The sequence below is a fragment of the Phalacrocorax carbo genome, chromosome 1, assembly GCF_963921805.1.
Source record: "Phalacrocorax carbo chromosome 1, bPhaCar2.1, whole genome shotgun sequence".
Taxonomy (NCBI): domain Eukaryota; kingdom Metazoa; phylum Chordata; class Aves; order Suliformes; family Phalacrocoracidae; genus Phalacrocorax; species Phalacrocorax carbo.
Window position 1 is genome coordinate 121722188 of NC_087513.1, and position 20425 is coordinate 121742612.

Genomic DNA, 20425 nt, shown 5'->3' on the forward strand with positions numbered 1-20425 from the left:
CCAGGTAGACCTTTGTCCATCATGATAGTACCAACACTGCTCTTCACGGTTAAGCATGGACATGTCCTTATTTCAGATTACTATCAAAACCACAGAGATTAGAACTTTTTTCTACCTACCCATGATAAAACGTTCTTCAGAACGTAAGAGGGAACTCACTGTTTCTCTTTTTAGTCCTCCCTGTACAAGTTCAAGCAAGAGGTGCTCCTTGGTGGATGTCCTGGAGCTCCCCGGGTCCCACCTCACAGCCGCTGCCACACTCCCATGACATCATTCAAACCTGTAGGTGCACACACTGTACTTCTGCAGAGATGACATTATAACAGCCTCTGCGCTGCTGTCTCCGAGGGGTGGAAGCGGTGCCTGCCTGCCTTGTGTGAGGTGCTGCTGCTGGCCAGCTCATGAGCCGGGGCCATGCAAGGGCTCTGCTCTCACAAAGGTGTGTGGCTCCTACATCCCAGGCAGCCATGGGGGACAATTAAGGCAAAATCATGCCTACCATAGCAGCTACAGCTCTGGTTTTCTGTATGCCATGCTATCTGGGCTTTGCTGAAGCAGCGCGGTAAGGATGCAGCGCTGCAAGCAAGAATTCACCAGAGAGGAATAATTTGGCTGGAAAGTCCTAAACTCATTTCTAAAAGAACTCAGCTATGGGATTTCTGTGCAGTGGAAAGCATCACTCTGCTTTTATTCTAAACACAGTTTGGAGCGCTCCTTTATTTTTTAGAATTGACTCATAAAGACTACAGGAGGGCACCAATTAGTGAAATAAACCTCTAATCCTCAGTGCAGTGCCTGCTATAGGACTGCTGTTTAACAGCCTTCTTGCTAATCAATTCTCTTCAGTCAGCTAAATGCCATAGATGCTATGTAAATGCAAGTTTAAGAGTATTCTTCAGTGAGCGGTTAAACCTATATTCCTTCTACTCCACCATAAAATCAGCATGCATGTTAACAGATATCTACTCCACCTTATACAAATGACTTTCCTTGTTCATTTGATTGCTGTTGCTTGGGAAAAACAGCAGCAGGGAATAGCAATAAACTGCCTGTTCTTCCTGGGCTACATTTTAAAAATCTGATACCTCAATGGCAACCAAGGCGTAGAACAAAGATGCATATTTTAGAGTCAAAATAATGTCCACAGTTTGGATTATTTTACTTCCGTTGTAAATTTTAAGCCAGACTGCCATCCTTCAGCTTCTGGATAAAAGGGCTGCTTCTCATAGCCTTCTTCATGTGTAATATTCATCCAGAGGAGATTTTTTTTTCCTTAGGAGTCGATATATTAGTGAAATACCCACGTGTAGTTTGAAATGAGGCAGTGTGCAGAATCCTATCAAAGACAAATGAAACCCAGCTCCATCAAGGTTGATGACAAAAACCACGTTGTCTTTAATGAAACTAGAATGTCACGCCTAGTGTTTGGTGTGTTTTAACTAACAAAACTTTTTCCGAAGCAGGGTCAAAGACAGCTGGACAACAGTGTGTATTTGTCATTTCTCTTCTGTGGTGTCCTGGGGCAAGAGCAATGATGCTCAGGAAGAGATAATCAAACACTTAATAGTTTCAATAGTACATCCCAGTATCCTTTAACACAGAGATCAGTGTATTATTGCCAGGAGATGAAATTACTTTCCCTGAATTGTTCAGCAGAACTTTAAATAAAGCACAGGTCTTGTGTGTTCATGGCATTGAGCAGACATTAAAACAAAGTAAATAAGATGGTGCTGTGTCCCGCAAGTTTCACTGAGTTGCTCACGTAACATTCTTGGTCTGTCTTTATACTAATGTTGGATAATAAATCTTGAATAAATTAAATATTTTGTTTGAGTGTCTAGCTTGTAGGAATTTTCAGGAGCTCCAAAGTTCCATTATCTTCCCTGTGTAGGGAAATTGCATCCTTTACTTTTTCTTTTTTTTTCCAGTGTGGGTTTTGTTTATCATTTCTTATGATGTTGTGTGATATGTATCATGGGCAACTTCAAACACTCATTCTTTTCATAGATAAATGATCTTAATTGCAAAAAAACCTTCTGTATAATGGGAACTTATTATTCTAGCGATGTAAAGTATACATCAATAGTAACTAATTTCCACATATGTTGTTTATCAATATTTTAGCACATTGCACAGGTGATGAGCTTTTCACTGATTAAACCGATGAGTCAACTGAGGTAAACTATACTGACAGACTGTATGTATCTGAGATAGGACTGTTGAAACCTAAGAATTTCACAAAGCAGAAACAAACATACCACATTCTATACTCTCCAAATGTTACCCATTTGGGAGCCACTGCTCATTTCCTCCTATGCACACATACACACAAAATTTTCAGCATTTTATTAAGTATAGAGAATTGAACCTATTGACATACTGCACATGCAAAGCAATCCTGAAATCTTTAGTTTAATTAATAGAGAGTTAAATTATTTCAGAATATGTTTATAACAGGCAACTCAGTGAGTCCTGGTGAAATTCCAAGGTAAAAAGATATAACCGTTTCTTTGGAGAATATTTGAGAAGGTTTGTTGGTTTGTTGGTTTTGGGTTTTTTTGAAAGTTTATTTCAATTTTATTTGTAGTATGAGAGGCTCAGAAATTTGATTTTTGGTTTTCTTAACTTACCAAGTCCCTATCCATTTAGGAAAACATTGAGGGCTTTCTTTCTACCTTGCATTGGACTGAAAATATATATGTTTAGTATAAAACAGCTTTAAAATATGTAGCATATTTTCCTGCCAAAGTTCTGTGTCTGCTGTTACTAAGGCTAGTGGTTTGTCATAATAAATCACACAAGTTGTCATGGGAAAAGTGCAAGGCAAGCATCATGAGTGTGTAGTAAAAAACATGGATCATTTTATTTAAATACAGACATTCTTTATTTTTCAGTGCATGTATTGAAAAAAAGAACAATTTCCATAACTATTTATCTTTAATTCAGTGGCAGCAATAGCACAGAACCATTATTGCTCCCTCTTCATTTCTGCTGCCCTGTCTGTGCAAAGGGAATCGGGTGTGTAGTTTTGTGGGTTGGGGATTTCTGCCTGTGGTCCACAGATGACTTCTGCAGGGGCTGCCAGGAAGCAAGCCAGCCAGGCAAGCCCCTGGTCAGTGGGGTAAAGCTCATCCTATCAGCCTTCAGCCCTCCGATGGAAAACTGTAGGGATCTCTGATGAGACAAGTTGAAAATCATTGCTATTACAGATTTTCACAAAGGCCGCCTTGTCCCTAGAGGAACTAATGTCTCTGGGCTCCCTCCATGATCACAGCTGAGATAAGGGTGTCCTCAGTCACTTGCCCAGAGAAGTCCATTATCCTCCACTGATTAAAGGATCAATCCTGGTGGATGAACCTCCAGGAGCTAAGATTTACCTCTATGAATTCTGCCCCCTGTTAAGCCCCCCTCCATCCAAACCACAGGCATCACAGAACTGGAGGGGGTGCCTTGACCTGAAAAGCAGCTCTGTCAAGCCAGCGCTCACCTTCCACTGAAAAGAAAGGTCCTGCTCCTTCTCCCCTGCCCCCTTTCCCCAGCTGCAGGTACCCTCCTCCCTCCTCATATTGGCTTTGGCGATTATATGGCCTTAGGGCAAGTCAGCTCAGTTGACAGGTTGACATATCTGGCAGCATACTGTTCTTTTATTTGCATATTTATTTATATGCAGTGTTAGATTTCCACTGGGTCAATTCTGTGAATTGATTTGCCCCAGGGCTGTCTGGTTGCTAGAGCTATCCCAAGGGGAATGGGGCAGGAGCATGTGGCTGGGGGAGGAAAGAGGATGAGGAGTAGGAACTCCTTCCTCTTCCTGGGCAGGCACTCAGCATGATGCGAAACCATAACCAGAAGATGAAACTCAATGGCAGCTTGATGTCCTGCCCACTCCTGTCCTGCGCTCCTGTCCTGCACTCCTGTCCTGTCCTTGCCCAGCTCTGGGGCTCAGCTACATGGGCAGCGAGCTGGCTGCAGGAGCTGACTTTGCAGAAAGCTTTGCAGTCTGAGTTTTCAGCTGTGTTGGCAGAAATGCATTTTCCTACTTGCTGCATAGGCAAAAGCCCACCCACCCTGGTGGAAGGGAGCAGGCAGGGCAGGAGCACGGGACCACAGCAGATAGATGGGACGCAGATGGTCTTGAGCTACTCTGGAAGTGCCTCTGAGATATCCAGAGGAAATCAAGAGCTCTAGCTGTGAGATCGCATCCTTCAGAGCACCCCTGGAAGTGTTCACAGTGTCTCTCTTCCCACATCATTCTCCACATCAGTCTCCTCTTAAGAAACATGTCTTCTTATGGCAAGAGCTATGGATTGATTTTACAGCACATGAAGCCAGCTGAAAACAAAATGTATGCGACAGCTATCACAAACTGCAGCTCTAACACTGATGGGAGCCTAGATGTTGAAACAGTGCTGAAAAAGTCAGATGCACTGTGGCAGCAGTCATCAAACCCTGACATGATGGGAGGTACCCTTTCTGTAAGTACACCGGGGCATCCCAGAAGCCAGAACTGTCTTTCTGCATCTGGCTTATAAAAACTTACTTCTTACGCTACACATATCTATTCAGTTTTGTTTTCTTCTGTATGATGAAGAAATGTGAGCATTCAGGTTTAGTAAGCCACAGCTGTGAGATACCTCTGACAGGTAATCTGCAAAACCAGATCCCCAGTCTGATGAATATTCTCAAAACTAAACTAATTCAGGCTTCTGTACACTGGATATCACACAGGCTTTCACAAGATGTAAGGGACGGGCAAACCAGAATAGTAAGTTTAACTAAAAAACAAAAAGCAACTATGAGACCAAATATGACAGTAACTAAGAGTACCTAAAAATACAGCAAGTAACTATGCCTTCTTGATATACAAAGGATTAGCTGTTACAGGCCTGATTTATCACTGTATTATACCGATTTTATGCTGGTGTAAAAACAGGGTGATAGAGCTGTGTTGAGTATCACTAAGTATGCATCCCTTCAGTTCTGTCATACACTCTCACAGGCATAAAAACAGCTAATAATTGAGCAAATCAAAGAAAAATTCCACTAAAATTAAATGGTAGAAATGTCAGGTGCAGGGAAAGACCATCATTATACTCTTTGATCAATGTAGTTTTGCTGCAATGATCTGGCCTAAGGGGCAACAGAAATTTATTGAAAAGCTAATTTTCAGTAAGATAAAGTCCTCTTGCAAAGCAGCATTAAAATGTCTTTGATAAGTAATTAAACTAGGCTGGAAGCTTCTTAAATACTCTACAGTTAAATATTCACCTTACATATTTGACCATCTCCATCTTACCACGATGTTTAATGCTTGCAGCTCTTCGAACCCTTGGGTTCGAACTTATTATTGGACTTGTTGTACAGTACTTTATTGGTTTAGGAGACCCTTTGATTCACAGTGAATTACTCACAGAATAATATTCTATCCAGGAGAAACAAGCCTGTGACCCTCTCTATAACAGCAGCACATTCTGAGTGGATATTATGCCACAGGTTGCAAAATTTATATTCGTCACAAGGCATATGTTTTGTGTCGTGAGAATTCATATTTCTCCTTTAAAGTTACACACAAGGCTTTCTCAAGTGCAAAAGGTATTAGGAAATGCACTTGAAAACACTCTGAAGTTCATTTCTAAGCGTGTTTATTTGAACAGAAACGTCAACAAGCACAGATATTGCTAGGCTAGAACAATGAAGGAAAGGACTTGCAAAAAGGGGGCCAGCGTGGCTGGGATTAGCATATTGTGAGAAAAGTACAGCTTGCATGGTAGCAGGACATTTGAATAACGCAGTAACAAATGGTTTCATTTAATTACATCTATGATCAGTTACATTTAGCTATTTAAAATATTGCAACTGTATTCCTTATGTGATTGTTTCAAAGAAATATTTGGCTTGCATTCAGTCAGTAATAATCAGTGACAGTGTTACTTTTACAGTAAATGTACATGAAGTTTATGAGTGACTGAGCAGTGTGGCATAAAGATATCTATTTGGCATTTCCAAGTTTTATGAGTTTTCTCCAGAAGAAACTTCTGAGAAGCCTATTTACCCATGTAGATATCTATATACTCACTTACTGTAAGTGAAAGCAGATTTGTGTCATCTGTTACGTTTATTTTGATTGACTATAGTTGTTTGCCCTTTGATTGCTGCTAATGTTCTGTGGAACCATTTGTTTTCCTGCAGAGTTAATGGTATGAAAGGAGAAGGTATTGCCTTCTTTTTAGGATGAATTAATTTTTAAAGTGTTTTTGTTTAAAAGGGGAAAAGCCCCCAAAAAACAGAGTGCCCGTTCTCTCACCTGGCCGCTTTAGGAGTGTTCACAGAGACACCTGAAACATGGAGCTTACTACAGATTAAGGGAGAATATTTTTGTGAGGAGCCCTCTGTCAAATTATTGGCAACAAATCACTTGTCCCTCGGGACAGTCAACACTCGCATTTCTGCTGGCAAAAACTAGAGGCAACCTGGTCTAAATTCATCTGCTATTTATCCTGAAAAGTTTTAATAAAGGCTTAATTGTGAAGGGATTTCCACGTAATGACTTGTAGCTGGTGAACATATCCCAGTCCAGGGAAAATAACTGTTCTGCTGCGTATTTCAGAATCTTTGGGATTAGGGACATGGCCGGTGGAATTTTTGACAAGAAGTGTAAATACATCAAGATGTGATCATTTGGAGATTGCTTCTCATAATTGCCCTTTCCCTTCCTTTTGCCTTATTCTTCCCTGTTGCACAGCCCCAGTCGTCTTCCTTTTGTGAAAGCAGGGCAGGCTGCGGAGCCGGCGCAGAGACCATGGGGCTGGCTGCTGGCTCACCCACAGTGGAGAGGGGCTGGCAGCCACCCCGACGTGCTCAAAGGGCTCCAGCCTTCCTGGAGAACCCTCCAAACACACCTTCTCAGGAGAAAACAAAAAAATGAAGGCTCAGGGTCTTGCTGGCAGCATTAACCAAAGCAAGATGTTGTACCTGCTGTGGGCAAGGGCTTTGGTACCCTACAGCTCTGCTCTGGTGATGATCTTCCTTTGTTTTCAGTGGAGGACTTTGTTGACAATAGACTTCTCTCCACCTGAAAAACAGAAGCAGCAGCTTTGCTATTCGTCTTTCCCACCAGAGTTTTTCAATAGCAGGTGTGCCACAGCAGCATGGGAGAGATTGAAGAGTCCACTGCTCTCACACCACAGAGACAGAGAAAGGCATGTGGGCTTGAAAAGCCTTTCAAGGGGCTCTTGAACCTGAACTTGGTTGCCTCTATGCCTGTTTTGAATGAAAGCAAAGAGCCAATCAGTCCTAACAAAACTGGTGTTGCAGCAAAGAGAATTTAAATCCTAAGCAGGTTTTGCTTCAAGACTATGCAGACTTTCATTTGGTCACTGGTCTGCCTTTTCATTCCAGCACTGTTGTTGGAATGTAAATTAGGACTAACAAGGAACAAAATGGCTTCTTTTCCTAAGTAGATGCTTAAGTTACAGCCATCAGATGTAACTTTTAATTGTCATTGAGGGAATTGACTACTAACATTTTTTCTTTTGTTTCAGACTGTAATTATCTCATTTTACACCTTTATGGTCATTGCTTGTTTTCATGGGCAGATTTTGTGCAGTCCCTCATATTGTGTTAAAAAAGAATCTGAAATTACTAGCACCATAATTAGGACTGAAACTAGGAACACCTCTTCCTAATGATTGCAGATATGATGAGTAATTGTAATTTACGGTGGCTTTGTACGCCACCATGAGTTTTACAAAAAGCAAGGAAACAAAAACAGGCCAACAACCCTGTACTTCCTTTTTGCCAAAACTCTCCCCTCTGCTCCTGGTTTCTGTGAGCTGTGGCCACACTATCGGAAAGCCGTGGGCTGAGCATATATCTATCAGGTGTTGCTGCACCTCTCCAGAGCATAACATGGGCATGAACTACAGTGGAGTATGCCCACCTTACCCCCTCCTCCCTCTGTACCACATCCTCAAGCAGTGTCCTGACACAAGAAGACTGCGTGTATACAGGAATCAAGTGGTGCCTCTCCTTCAAGTGGCACTGACCTCTGCTTTTATTCCTCTTTGCCTCATAGAAGGAAAGAAACCTGCAGAGCAAATGAATTATGACAGTTTTTTAAAAAATAAGTGTTTATATTTGGGGGCGGGTTGCAAGCTTTCTCTTTTTAGAGGTAATTGTATAACAAACAAGGTGTTTCACGTTTCTATAGCTTATCAGGAACCTTGAGGTCTGGTGCTGCACTCAGGCAGATCTTAAGGCTTAGAGGTTTGAGACCATCTGGTAGAACATCCAGATGTTGTCATTCTGTCCTTTCAGTGATGATTCAGACTTTAAAAAAAAAAAATCTAATTTTTTTCTTTCAATTTGGTTTACATTAATATCAACATACAAATAAAAAACAGGAAGTTAATAAATATATGAAAGTATCATTAATCCCAGTGTTGAATGACTAAGGTAAGAGTGCTTTTTCCCCTCCCCTGCATTTCCATGGCATAAGAAACTGGTAATATGCCTGAAAACCTTCCTTTAAAATGTTGCTTCACAATCACTGACTAGAAAGATCAGAACATTTCCTGAAATGTTGTGGTTTGCATAAGGTCACAATAGAGATGAAATGGAAAAATTGCACCGTGCACCATTTGAGATATGTGAGTCTTTTGACCACTAAATTTGATCTTTTGTCATTTTGAATATTTCCTGGCAAAAGAACATAGTCAAGGTACCTCTACATATTTTATTACACATATCTCTGTATTTATATACATACCCATATATAGATATTTATATATAGTAAGTGCAAACATTTTGGGTTTTTTTCACATACAACTGCGAAAGTGGTTACTTCAGAAAATTAACCAGTGGTGAAATGTTGTCATTTTCCCTTGAAAGACAAGAAAGCGTGAATAAAGATTAGATTTAGAAAAACAAAGATTCACCTGGAAAAACATGCCACTACAGTAAGCACTAACTATTGCTCTTCGTTGCAGCATGGCTGCATAGTCACCTACAGCTACAGCAGTGTGGCAGGTGTCCTTGGACACTACCGAGGTCTGCATGCTAATGGCTCATACTTCTCTCACAACTGTTAACTGAAATATATATGAAGGTAAATGAAATAAAACGAAGGCAATACTGGAGTACCACTCCTAAGAGTGTGTTGGAAGCTGTAGAGCTATGATGAGTTGTCTGGCTTATAGTGTATCTGAAGTTCATCTGAAAGTTGGAAGGGGCTGCAGGAAGTCATCTAGTACACCTAAGAGATAACAATGTAAATCAGTTTTTGTGGCAATTAAGGTATGTGTGGTGAAAGCAGAGGCAGATGCATGTTTAGATTAGTGAGTTACGCTAGGTATGAGAGGTGCTGAAACTTCAAAAATTGATTGCCAAGCTTGTTATTCACATTCTGGGCAAATATTTGGGAATATGAGAAGAGTCATTAACATCCCTTCTCTCAACACGTACCAGTGTAATGATTAGCAAAACATCTGAAACCATGCTATGTGGCCCTCTGTAGAACTGGCTGCTGATGTCACCCAATAATTTTTTCTTACATTTCGTCATATTTTGTCTTTTGCCTCCTGGTCTCCTAAAATGATACTTTTCCATCTTTTTTGTCCCAACCCTTGATGTTGGAGACTAAAATGAAATATATGACAGAACCTTTGGTTCTCTGGGTCAGTAGGAATATTCACTTGCTGAGAGTTAATCACACATCAAAGAGGCATTTTGAATGGTCGCTTTAACCCCACAACGCTCTGGCGTGTACCAAAGAAAACTGTATTGGTGGGGTCAATACTATTCACAATGTTGTCTCTCCTGCTTTGTTTATGGCAAGAACCTATGCTTATAACTTATCATAGTTCACTTCTGAAATCTGGAGTCGTCATGCAAAGCCAAACAGAGCAGTTGTTGTGGTGATGATTATTAACATTATTATTGAAGTTGTTTAGAAATTAAAGCCCACTTAGGAGAGCAGTTACATGCATGCTTTAGTCTCATGGAACTGAAAGGACCACTGAGCTACCCATGGTTGTTTAAATGTTATTCCAAATAGGGATGAACCCGAACATATGTTTAAGTGCTTCACTGAACTGAAGCCTACTAGAGATATGGAAAGTCTCATTTTCTTCATGGGATGAACCTTTGTTCATTCCAGCTAGACCATGCAGGCATAAATCATGCTGAACAGCCAAAGAAGCATCTCCCTGCATAAATTCCTGGATTGCTTAAACTTAACACCTAATTACAGAGCTGGTGAACCTAGATACACTGAAGGCGGTTTGAAAGGCTGCCTGAAACATCATGGGTTGAGATGCCTTTGTCGGGAGCATTGTGCTGTGATGTGTAACGTGGGTAGATTCCTGTGGGATGTTGACAGTTTGTGGGAAATGCATGTAGGAGGAACTGGGTTATGAAGACCAGGGTTTAAATTTTTTTTCTCTCTCTCTCTCTCTCTCTCATTGTACTGTTTGTAGGCTTGGGGAATTTTGGGGTTTGTTTTGTTTTGTTCTCTTTTTAAGGTAGGGGGAAGGAAAAGCTTCTGGTTTTGGAAAAAATCTGGCCAATACATGCAGCAGTCATGAGTCACTTTTTCCTGGAGGTTTGATACTACACCGGTCCTTTCCTCCCAAAAGGATGCTGGTCGATGCTCCTGAAAGCCCTAATATTCCTTTTTTGCTCACGGCATTTATATGGAGTGATAATCACTTGATAAGCCATGGATTTATGTAATAAATTAATTAGCTCTGGAGTGTTTCCTCCACACACTGCCTGCCAGTCTGTCTCTACTGGGAATTGTTCAGTTTTTCCCAAACAGTTACAAATAGCTCTCAGTATTATTATTTTCTTTTAAATCATTTGTCAGTAAAATGTTTTCTCCTTTCCACACCAGAAGTGGATTTTGTCCTCAGTGTTATTCTGGCCTGAGGCACAGGGCTGGCACCATTTGGGTCTGCACCAGCAGTGGGTTCTCTGCATGCAAACATGCAGAGCTGAAAGTTCACTGGCTTACAGCAATGCAAGGATAGGGCCAGGAGCTTTGCCGTTGGAAAAGGGTAAATCCTACCTTCATGAATAACTTGTGACTCTCACATCTAATATCAACAGGGCATGAGATACCATATTTGAAGCAGCAATGCCATTAGTCATAGAAAAACTATTTTCATGCCACCTTCCCTCCCATACTTCCTTTTTCCTCTTCTGACTCTATGCTGGAATTGGCATATGATATTGGACCAGGATCTGTTTAATCTAAAGATGGTAATATAACTTCTTGAAAAATATTTCTTGAACTTAACAAATTTGCATATTCTAATTTTCTTTATAAGTGTCCAGTCCATTTTAATCTTGCTAGAACAAAGAGTTCCAGAGAGTAATTTTGTATTTGTGCTGTGTGAAAAATGCAGTCTTTTCTCACCCCTTATGGATTTTTATCATGTAATGTTTCCACTTTTTGAATGACAGAACTGTTGAATAGGAGCACAGGGTATTTCCTTTGGATTAGAGTCATCATATTGCAACTTCTGATATACTCCTTATTTTGCCTTTAAATGGACCTAACCCTTTTTATGTTTTCATATAAAAAATTCTTTATTCCTCTACTTATTTTAATTATTTTTTATCTGAATCCCCTCTGTTACTGTATTATCTCCTATAAAAGCACTGACCAAAACTGAACGCAGCATCCCAGTTGGCAGTGTATTATTCATTTACCTATCACATTATGCTATTTATAATGTATTTTCCACCCTGTTTCTTATGCCTTATAATACATCATTTGCCTTTTTTTTTTTTTAGCACAGATGACGTACTCTACAGAAGCTTTCCTGCAGAACTGTTGTGATCCAGCCCTTTTCCAGAGTGTCACAGTTTATACGTCAATGAATTGCCTGTGACTTCTACTAGTGGTTGCTGCTTTTTATTTATCAATATGTACTGGGCTGCCATTCACTTGGCCTTGTTAGGGTCCTCTCCATGTTTTTCCTGAATTTTGGCCAATACTAGATATCTGCCTCTGTGTGTGTGTGTGTTCTGCAGATGCTCCCACATAATCACATAGACCTTTCTTGGGTTCATTCCCATCAACAGCCCTGCTAGAAGACATGAGACACCCTCTGCCTCAGTTTCTGTCAGGCCATCTAGGTTGTTTGTACTTACTCTTCATTTCACGCCTCTGTACTCTGCTCCAGTTGTTAGTGCAGAGTTGTTACCCGAGATCATGCAGGCACATCTGAGCTGCCTTTGAACTTGTTAGCTCAGGTGAAGCTGGCAGCAGTAGGTAGTGTGGGAGGCTGCGAGCCCTCATGGTTTGCACAGCCTCTGTTAGGTAGCTGTGATGATCTCTGTGCTGATACACCTACCTTCCTGCAGTACGGGAACTACACTAGCAAAAAATGACTTGCGTAAATCTCCTCAGCCACATTTCTGAGGGCACCTTGCTCATGGCCTTCCTGTCCTAGCCATGAGGAGGGTTTCTCTGGCATCCCAGTCTGCCATGTGTGTTAAACAGCCTTTCTGGGAAAAAAAAAGAAGCTTTATCAAAGGCTTTTTGGCAGCTCTAGTGCATTATATCCACTGAAGTAATTCCACTGATTCCAGCTTTTTTTATAGGCCTCCATCTAACAAAGCTCAGAAGCGGTTGCTTAGTATTAAGCTACTGTCAGTGGGAGGGATTTTTCCTATGCTCAAATGTAAAAGCATACTCCTATGCCATACTCAGAGAAGGCTTTCTGTTTCAGTACTTGTCTGAAGAAACAGGCTATTTCATGGCATGCAAGTCTTTCTTTACACTTTAATTCCTAAAAACCTCCTTCCTGTAGCATGCAGAGCAGGTACAGTTTCTGTGGTCCTACTTACTGATAGCTGGAAATGTTGGATGCACTATCTTTATAAACTCAGGCCAAAAGAGCATTCAGATTAAGCAATAATTTGAGCAAGATTAAGAGGAAGGGAGAGAACACACGGCCAGTTAGTCACCAGAAGTACACACGTATGCATAAAATAAATCCCCAACCTGTTATAGTAATGCACTTGGTTACTGGAAATGCAATACGAGCTTACTTTCATGAGCAAGGATGAAAGAACTTGTTTAACCTTTGTACAGCATTTTCCACCCACACAGAAAAGTGACATCAGATGCTTCATATAGGTAAAAAACAAGTCAGCATTTGGGAGACTCCCGAACAAGAGACAGAGATACATCCTTAGCACTAAGTCTGTTCACTTAACTTGCGACATGCTTACGGTGGGTCACCTGAAACTTCTCTTTAGTTATTTCTGGATCTTAATGACTCTGATGCAGAAAGACAACCCTTCAGCCCTGTGCGTAAAGCACTGGACATGAAGCACTTGCTAGAAGGTATTTTGTGCTTGTGTATGCAGTATAAAGTAAGGATTTTGCATTTACATCGGGGAATATTTCAGTTTCAGACATGCTTGAATACAATTGAATCATTGGCACTGAAAAGGGATCTTCACAAGGTCAGTCATTAGCCAGCCTTTAAGTAAGAGCATAAAGCTTTGGAATAGGAGTTTAAATGAGCATCACCGAGACAGCTAAGGAAGATGCAAGCTGGAAGTGTCTACACCTGTGCAACACCTGGCTGGATTTCAGTCCACCTCGGTGCCACCTAAAAAGTACTGTAGTATTTCTGAACTTCAAGATTTCTAATCTGTGTATCTCCATGCTAATATTTCGTGTCACTTTCAAAACAGGTTGGGGCTTAGTGCTTGCATGTGCCAGCATACAAGAAGAAAGGATTTAGTTTTAATTGCTGTTTTTGACCTATGGGAACACCCCTATTCCTTTTTCCTCCCTCCTGCCCGCCCCCCCCCGCCCCCCCCCCCCAAAAAAAAAAAAAAAAGTGTTTGAGAAATGAACTTTGAAGCCCTGGGAGAAGTAGCATGTGTTTGTGAAGGGAGAAGGTGGGGGTGGCGGAGGTAGTGGAAGGAGTTCAGTTTGTCAACACGACAGCCAGGAAGCAAGTTATTTATAACACTTGTGGTGGAGAGGGGGCCAGCCCACATGTTTTTAAAAAAGAGTTTAACTAATCGCATGGTACAGATAATTCTGTTATTTGTAAATACGTTTCACTTACAGTCTTGGTGGACAAAAGGAGAGTGAAAAGAGGATCATGGCACAAGGCATGGCTAGTCTGGCTCCGTGTGTCTGTGCCTGGGTGCTGCCACCACGCCACTGCCCAGCTCTCTCTGAACTTCAGCGATGCTCCTGAAAAAGGACTCCACTGTCCCTAGAGAAAGCATGAGCAGGAACTGATGCTTTCTCAGAATTCATAAATCCTTTATTTAAAACATGGCTCTGACAATGCGCACCCTAAATTTTGAACGAGTTCTTAAACCACAGAATATCATATTTTCAGCTGGGTTTCATGACTTTATCAAAGAGGAAGTTAACTGTGAGAGGCATATGACCACGAGACTATACTTGGCTGGACTGACATCAAAAGAAGTGAATTTTGGACACACTAGGATTTTTAAAATCACTGCTTCAGTACAGTCACATTTAGATTTTTTTTTTCTGTGTAGAGCATATAGTGAGCTATTCTTGTGGATTGAATGACAGTCTAAGTCCCATGATATATGCATGACACAGACTTGACACTGCTGCTACATTCCTTCAGTTCAACAGCCGTGTGAAGGCTGTACCATCCTGAGCTAAAAAAGGTCAAAAAAGCGCTTTATCTCAAGAGCGATAGCCTATAATTTAATGCTTGGCCATGCAAACTCAAATCACATACGTGTGTATTTGTATGTATATATAGGCATGCACACAAACATATATATACACACACACAAAACAGTATTGTATTATTCAATACAGCTATATTTTAATTCCATTTTCTTACAGTAAAAACACCCCAACCCACAAAAAAGTCCATCTCCTTTTTTCTTCCTTAAAGAGCAGTAAAAGATCTAAGCATATGACATAGCATATTAGATCTTGGGGAATATGCAAGTATCTGTACCTTATTTTTATACTTGGGAAAGTAGACAGAAGATACATTTTTAATAATAATAATAAAAGGAGATAAAAATCGATACTGAGGTCCAGCTTGTTAAAGAAAAGGCAAGAAGAGAGAAGTTGCAAGAGGTATTGCTGTAGCAACCTTCCTGACTTACATCCATTTAGTGGTTAGAAAACTAAAATTACTTAAGGGCATGCTCTGCCTTTACACCGGGAGCCCTCCCGCTGGGATGCCACATTGCTCTGGCAGTGCAGCAGTCGGAGGTCCAGCTGGGGACATGCTACGCACCCCAGCGCAGAAGCTTCACAGGTAGCGCAGAGTGAAATTCTGGCTCTATTGAGGTTGGCAGGGGTTTTGTGACTATCTGCAATAGAGCCGGAATTTAATACTCTTTCTCCAGAAGAAAAGCCAGGAACCAGAATTAATACCTGGGTACAGAACTGCAGAAGTTTTATATTTTTTAGTATGAGAAACCCGCTCTTGGTCCAGAAGATCACAGAATAAACCCGGAAAGGAAATGATGGAACAAAAACCAGTGGCTGTTTCACTGATTTAATCGTGTTCCAGAGAGGTAGGAAATTAGGATCACTGGTAATTTATACATACCTTACTGACAAGATTTACGAGAGCTTTCCCACACCTGAGACTGAGAGCATGTATTTGACAACGTTTGCTCTCATTGAAACAAAATGAAACAAAGCGAAGCAAAACAAAAGGCATCCAAAAGCAAACTTGGAAAGCTACATTTTGAAAGCAAAAAACGTAAAAGGAGCAGACATTTGGAAAAGATCTTTTAGAAGAGAAACGCTTTGGTACCCTAGAATGCAGGACAGCCTGTGCTCTTCCAATACTGCACACAGTGATGGAAGTTGCTGCACTCTCAGCATCATCATGAAGCGTCTCAGTTCATAGTAAGCTGAACATGGCATGGGTATGGCACTAAAAGGAGCACTTACTTAAAAGTTACAATTTGTATCCAGTCTGTGAAGTCTTACGTATAGGGAAAGATGAAACGGAATTCCCATTAGATTAATACATATATGAAAATAGATATTCTAGCAAGCAACAGTTTCACTTCTCAGGCCAATTAGAACAGAAACCTATTAAGGGATGCATGGAGAGAGGAATTATATTTCCATTTTAGGAATACCAATGGCCTGCATACACTTCTATTTCAGCCTTTAGTATATTTTTTCAGTCTAATATTTATATTCCTGGTTAGAGACAATGTATCAGCAAAAAGCTGTTCTGGCCCTACAAAAGATAAAGACTGGATCTCATAAATTGCAAAGGTGTCCGAGCCCACCATTCCTCGCCAGAGGGTTTGTTCAGTGTAATAGAGCATAGCTCTTCCCAGTGGATCATAAATAATGTTTGCTCTGGGAAGTATGGAAGGCTTCTTGACCTTAATACTCTCCCACATTTATATCAGGCTAATCTCTACACTATGCCCTTGTGTTACCTAAAATAAGTGATAGCAAGCAACACATTCTGGGTCTCCCAACTGTGATTACTGGCTGATATTTTTCCCAGGAATAAATTCAGGCAGTCAAATCCCCACACTCCCCTCCAGTTCAGTTGTAATAATACAATTTTATTCTCTTAATTTTGGGTTGTAATTCCTTGGGATTTTACCCATGTTTTGAACCACCATCAACAAATGAGAAATTGATACCATCTGCAGGTGCTCCCAGTCTAATAGGTTATAATAGCTAAGGTTAATTATTTAAATTGATTGCAAACAATTTTATAGGACTTTTTTCTGTGACTCTATTTTTAAATGATTCATAATTATCTTAAACCAGGAAAAGTGTTTAAACTGGCAAGCAAACTAGTAGAGACAAATGTCTCAAACCATGATCTTTTTCTAGAGGAGGAAATGCTATAGTAAGACTGGCAATGGATGAAACTTTATAAGATTTGTAGAACTCATACCGAAAGCCCGTAATATCTTTAACAGCATTAGTCAATCCATTTCAAGCTAGTATGTCCTTTCCAGACTGAGTACGGGTCCAAACCAGAAACCTGTGCTTTCTGGGTTTCAGAAATATTTGGTTTCAAAATTCTGGTTCTCTATGCATTTTATGGACTTTGAGTAGAACTGAATCAAAAATTCCAGTGAGAGCAGTTTTAGCACCAGTAATCCATACATGAAGCTGCGTGCTAGCATTGATCAGGCTCTGACGCAAGTATTGTGAAACTGGAATATTTGTTTTGAAATAGCACAGATCCTGAAACTGGAATGTCTCAGCCACTTCTTTTTTTTTTTTTCTGGACAAAACCTGGGCTTGACTTATTAATGGAAAATTATAATTAGCCTCAAATTCATATTTTCTCATTTATATATTTGTAGGGCAGAGGTGTTATTTAATCCGGAAAGGAAGTGACCAGACTTTTTCATTCTCAGCCTACCAAACCGTGGTGCTGCCCGGCTGCCCTGCAGAAATCTCTCAACATCTCCCATGCACCAGGCAGCATCAAACAGGCCCATTAGGTAGTTCTTCCTATTCAGAATACCAGCTGGGTAACAGTTAATCCTAACATTTTAAAGAGAACCGACTATTCAACAATAATTTCTACAGCTGTGAGACGGTTCATTATGTCAAGGGACTGTATCTACAATGCACAATGGAAGTGAATCCAGGGAGGATTTGAATGAAAAGGAGACTATGCTGTGTATAGGGACAACATGGAAGATGAAATGGAGTTGGGAGCATGAAGGCTGCCTTTGTGTAAATATGAACGTATGAAAAGGGACTGTGAATGGAACTGAATTTCACCAGGGAAGTGGATTCCCCATGTGCAGGCACTGTGGGCTGAGCTTCGCCACCAGACCTGGACTTTGCTAAAGTGCGGCAGAGCGTGAGGAAGTTTCAGGCAGAGCTGCGGTACCGAGAAGCAACTCTGGAGGCCAAATAAACTAAGAGAGTGTTAGACACCTAGAAAGAGCACATGTTATATATATATTTTTTTAATGTAATGAATCCTAGAAGACGAACTTTCTGTTCAGGAAAATCTGGCAAAGTAGATTTCAACCATGCCGTGCTGGCATCCTCAGAAAATCCTTGCTTAGATGATGGTTGATCATTAATATTAAAAAAGGTGGGCACCCAGTAACAGGCTGCAGGACACAGGCTAAAAGCTGTAGTTCAGAACTATATAACAATGTATATTAGGCTATTGGGCAAGCTGTACAGTACCCTGGTGTAGCATGACCTAGCCTAACAACAGATGCATGCAAACAAAACTTGCATGTACGGTCCTTAGAAGGCAAAGAGCACATTAAACCACATCAAGGCCTCTGTGAGTTACTTCTAAAATGTTAACCAGCAGCTTGCTTGAAGAGCAGTGGCAACGACAAGAGAGACAGAGAGCGTAATTGGCTAAAAATAATTTTACTGCCAGAATGCTCTTTTGAACTGCTTACTATAGCTTCACAGCAAGTTATTTGCAATTTCAGGCCGTATTTAACGAAGTTGCACTTGAAACAAAAAAAGAAAAGCAGATATAATCCCGTATGTCTACTAAGTAAATAGTACTAGCTGACAAGAGGAAAATATGACTGGGCCAGCAGCATTATCAGCTTTTGATCGTTTGGAAAAACTTAGAATGGATGAAATTAAAGGGAGGGGGCGAAAGGTGTCTGATGGTGCGTTACTTAATGGGGGTGTGTGTGGTGGTAACTCTTGGTTTTAAATTGTATTGGTAAAATTGTTGCAAACATGACTCATGTGGCAGTGATCTCCTGAGCTAAAAGGAAGGAGAGCCAGTCCCACTTGCAGCCTGGCAGCTCAGCTGTCGGGGTCGGTGGGGTACAGGGTTGCCGTCCCAGGTGTGACACTGAAGATGAGACAGGCAGTAAGCTGCAGTATCTCACTGTGCCAGAGCTGTGCTTGTAACAGGCATCTCCTGTTGGAGATATACCACGGACCTCCAGGAGCTGAAACAGACCCCCAGGCGGCGGCAGGGATGTGCCGCTGGTGCATGGCCCTGTAGCGCGCCGCTGAGCCCTGCCACTGTTTCACCCCTCTGGCCCAGGGTTTGCTCTCCCAAAGTGGGAAAATCAGATGGCCATGGTGCCCGGTGGCTCCTGAGACATAATCTCTCCAGCAGGATGAGTCGGGACTATGCTTTAATTGTCACAGTAGTGCTGTTTGAAAAAACTTGCAACACATTCGCCGTGGCTTATGTTAAGAGAAACTAGAGAATTATGAGACAGGCTCTCACATTAGGCTTTTTTTCATTGCTCCCTATGCAACCCAGTGCCTTCAGAGAGTAGCAGTGCTGTTTGTTTATTATTGTTATTAGCTTTTATTAGATTCAGTGCAACCTACTCAGAGTGTCCCCTGTTTTTCAGTTTCTGATTTGATGCCATTGCTTGTACTGAAGAAAAGTTCAATATATTGCATAAATTATTACAATGTAAATTATTATATGATAAATTATTAAAATTTCTTATATAATATTTTAATAAATAATAACCATTGTTGAAAAATATTAAAATGTGAATATGTTTGCAGCTAGCTGAGGGGATAGCGAGCAATTTTAGCAGCTATGAAGTGTTTACGTTTGTGGTATCTATGGGAAAACTGAGGATTATTTTTTAGATACAAACTAAGCAATACCTTGATTCAGACACAGTTTTGAGGAGAAGATCTGTAGCAATTCTAGGAACTGGTTGTCACTACATCTACCTACCACAGTAAATTAAACACTTCCTTTTTATAAATGTAAAAAAAGCTATAGGGATGAATGATATTTGTTTGCTGGGCAATTAAATAGCTAATGTTGACATTTCAATTAACATCATTAGCCTTCAGCCTGAACACCCTACTGAGACAAATAGGATCAGCTTACAACCATGCAGAGAGCCCTTGCTTCAGGCTGTGGGAAGAGTTGGGCATAATTCCCCATGCCGGGGTCCTGTTCAGCTTACGTCTGGAATGTTGCTTCCATTGCCACAAAAGGCAGAGTCTGAAATAGAATGCAGGTGACCATTTAGTTCCCGGTAAAACAATTTTAAAAAAAATCCAGTGCTGAGACCAGTTGTATTCACTGCGTTTCTTCAGATAGGACCCACATCCCCCTGTTGGCAACCTCTTCCCACTCTCACTAGAAGCTTTCTCCTCCATGCCTGTACCGCTTATTCTCAAACCTTCTTTCCTTCCATGTCTTGTTGCATGCCTGCAACAGCAGGGCCCTGTCCTGCTTCAGAGCCCCCGTGTGAGGGCCAGCTGCTGGCTCTGATACAGGACCTGGTGCATCTGCTGAGTAGAGCCAGGCTGCAACAGATGCAGCCAGGAATATGTTTCTCCTGTGGGGTGCTCACCTGGGTCCTGCAGGACAGCCTGCAGTGCACAATGTGGCACAAAGCCACCAACTGTCCTCTGCTCCATGCCCCATGTGATGCATGTCCAGGATCACGTCCCCTCGCGAGCAAA

General features: G+C 41.1%; 1 long non-coding RNA gene across 1 annotated transcript in view; it reads left to right on the forward strand.

Annotated features, from left to right (window-relative positions):
- The window catches only part of LOC135317119 (uncharacterized), a 185933-nt gene extending 172106 nt beyond the window's left edge, over positions 1-13827 (forward strand). Inside the window, exon 8 of the long non-coding RNA XR_010376236.1 lies at positions 11797-13827. This is a non-coding gene — a long non-coding RNA (uncharacterized LOC135317119). The remainder of the gene's footprint in view (positions 1-11796) is intronic.
- The last annotated feature ends 6598 nt before the right edge of the window (positions 13828-20425 follow it).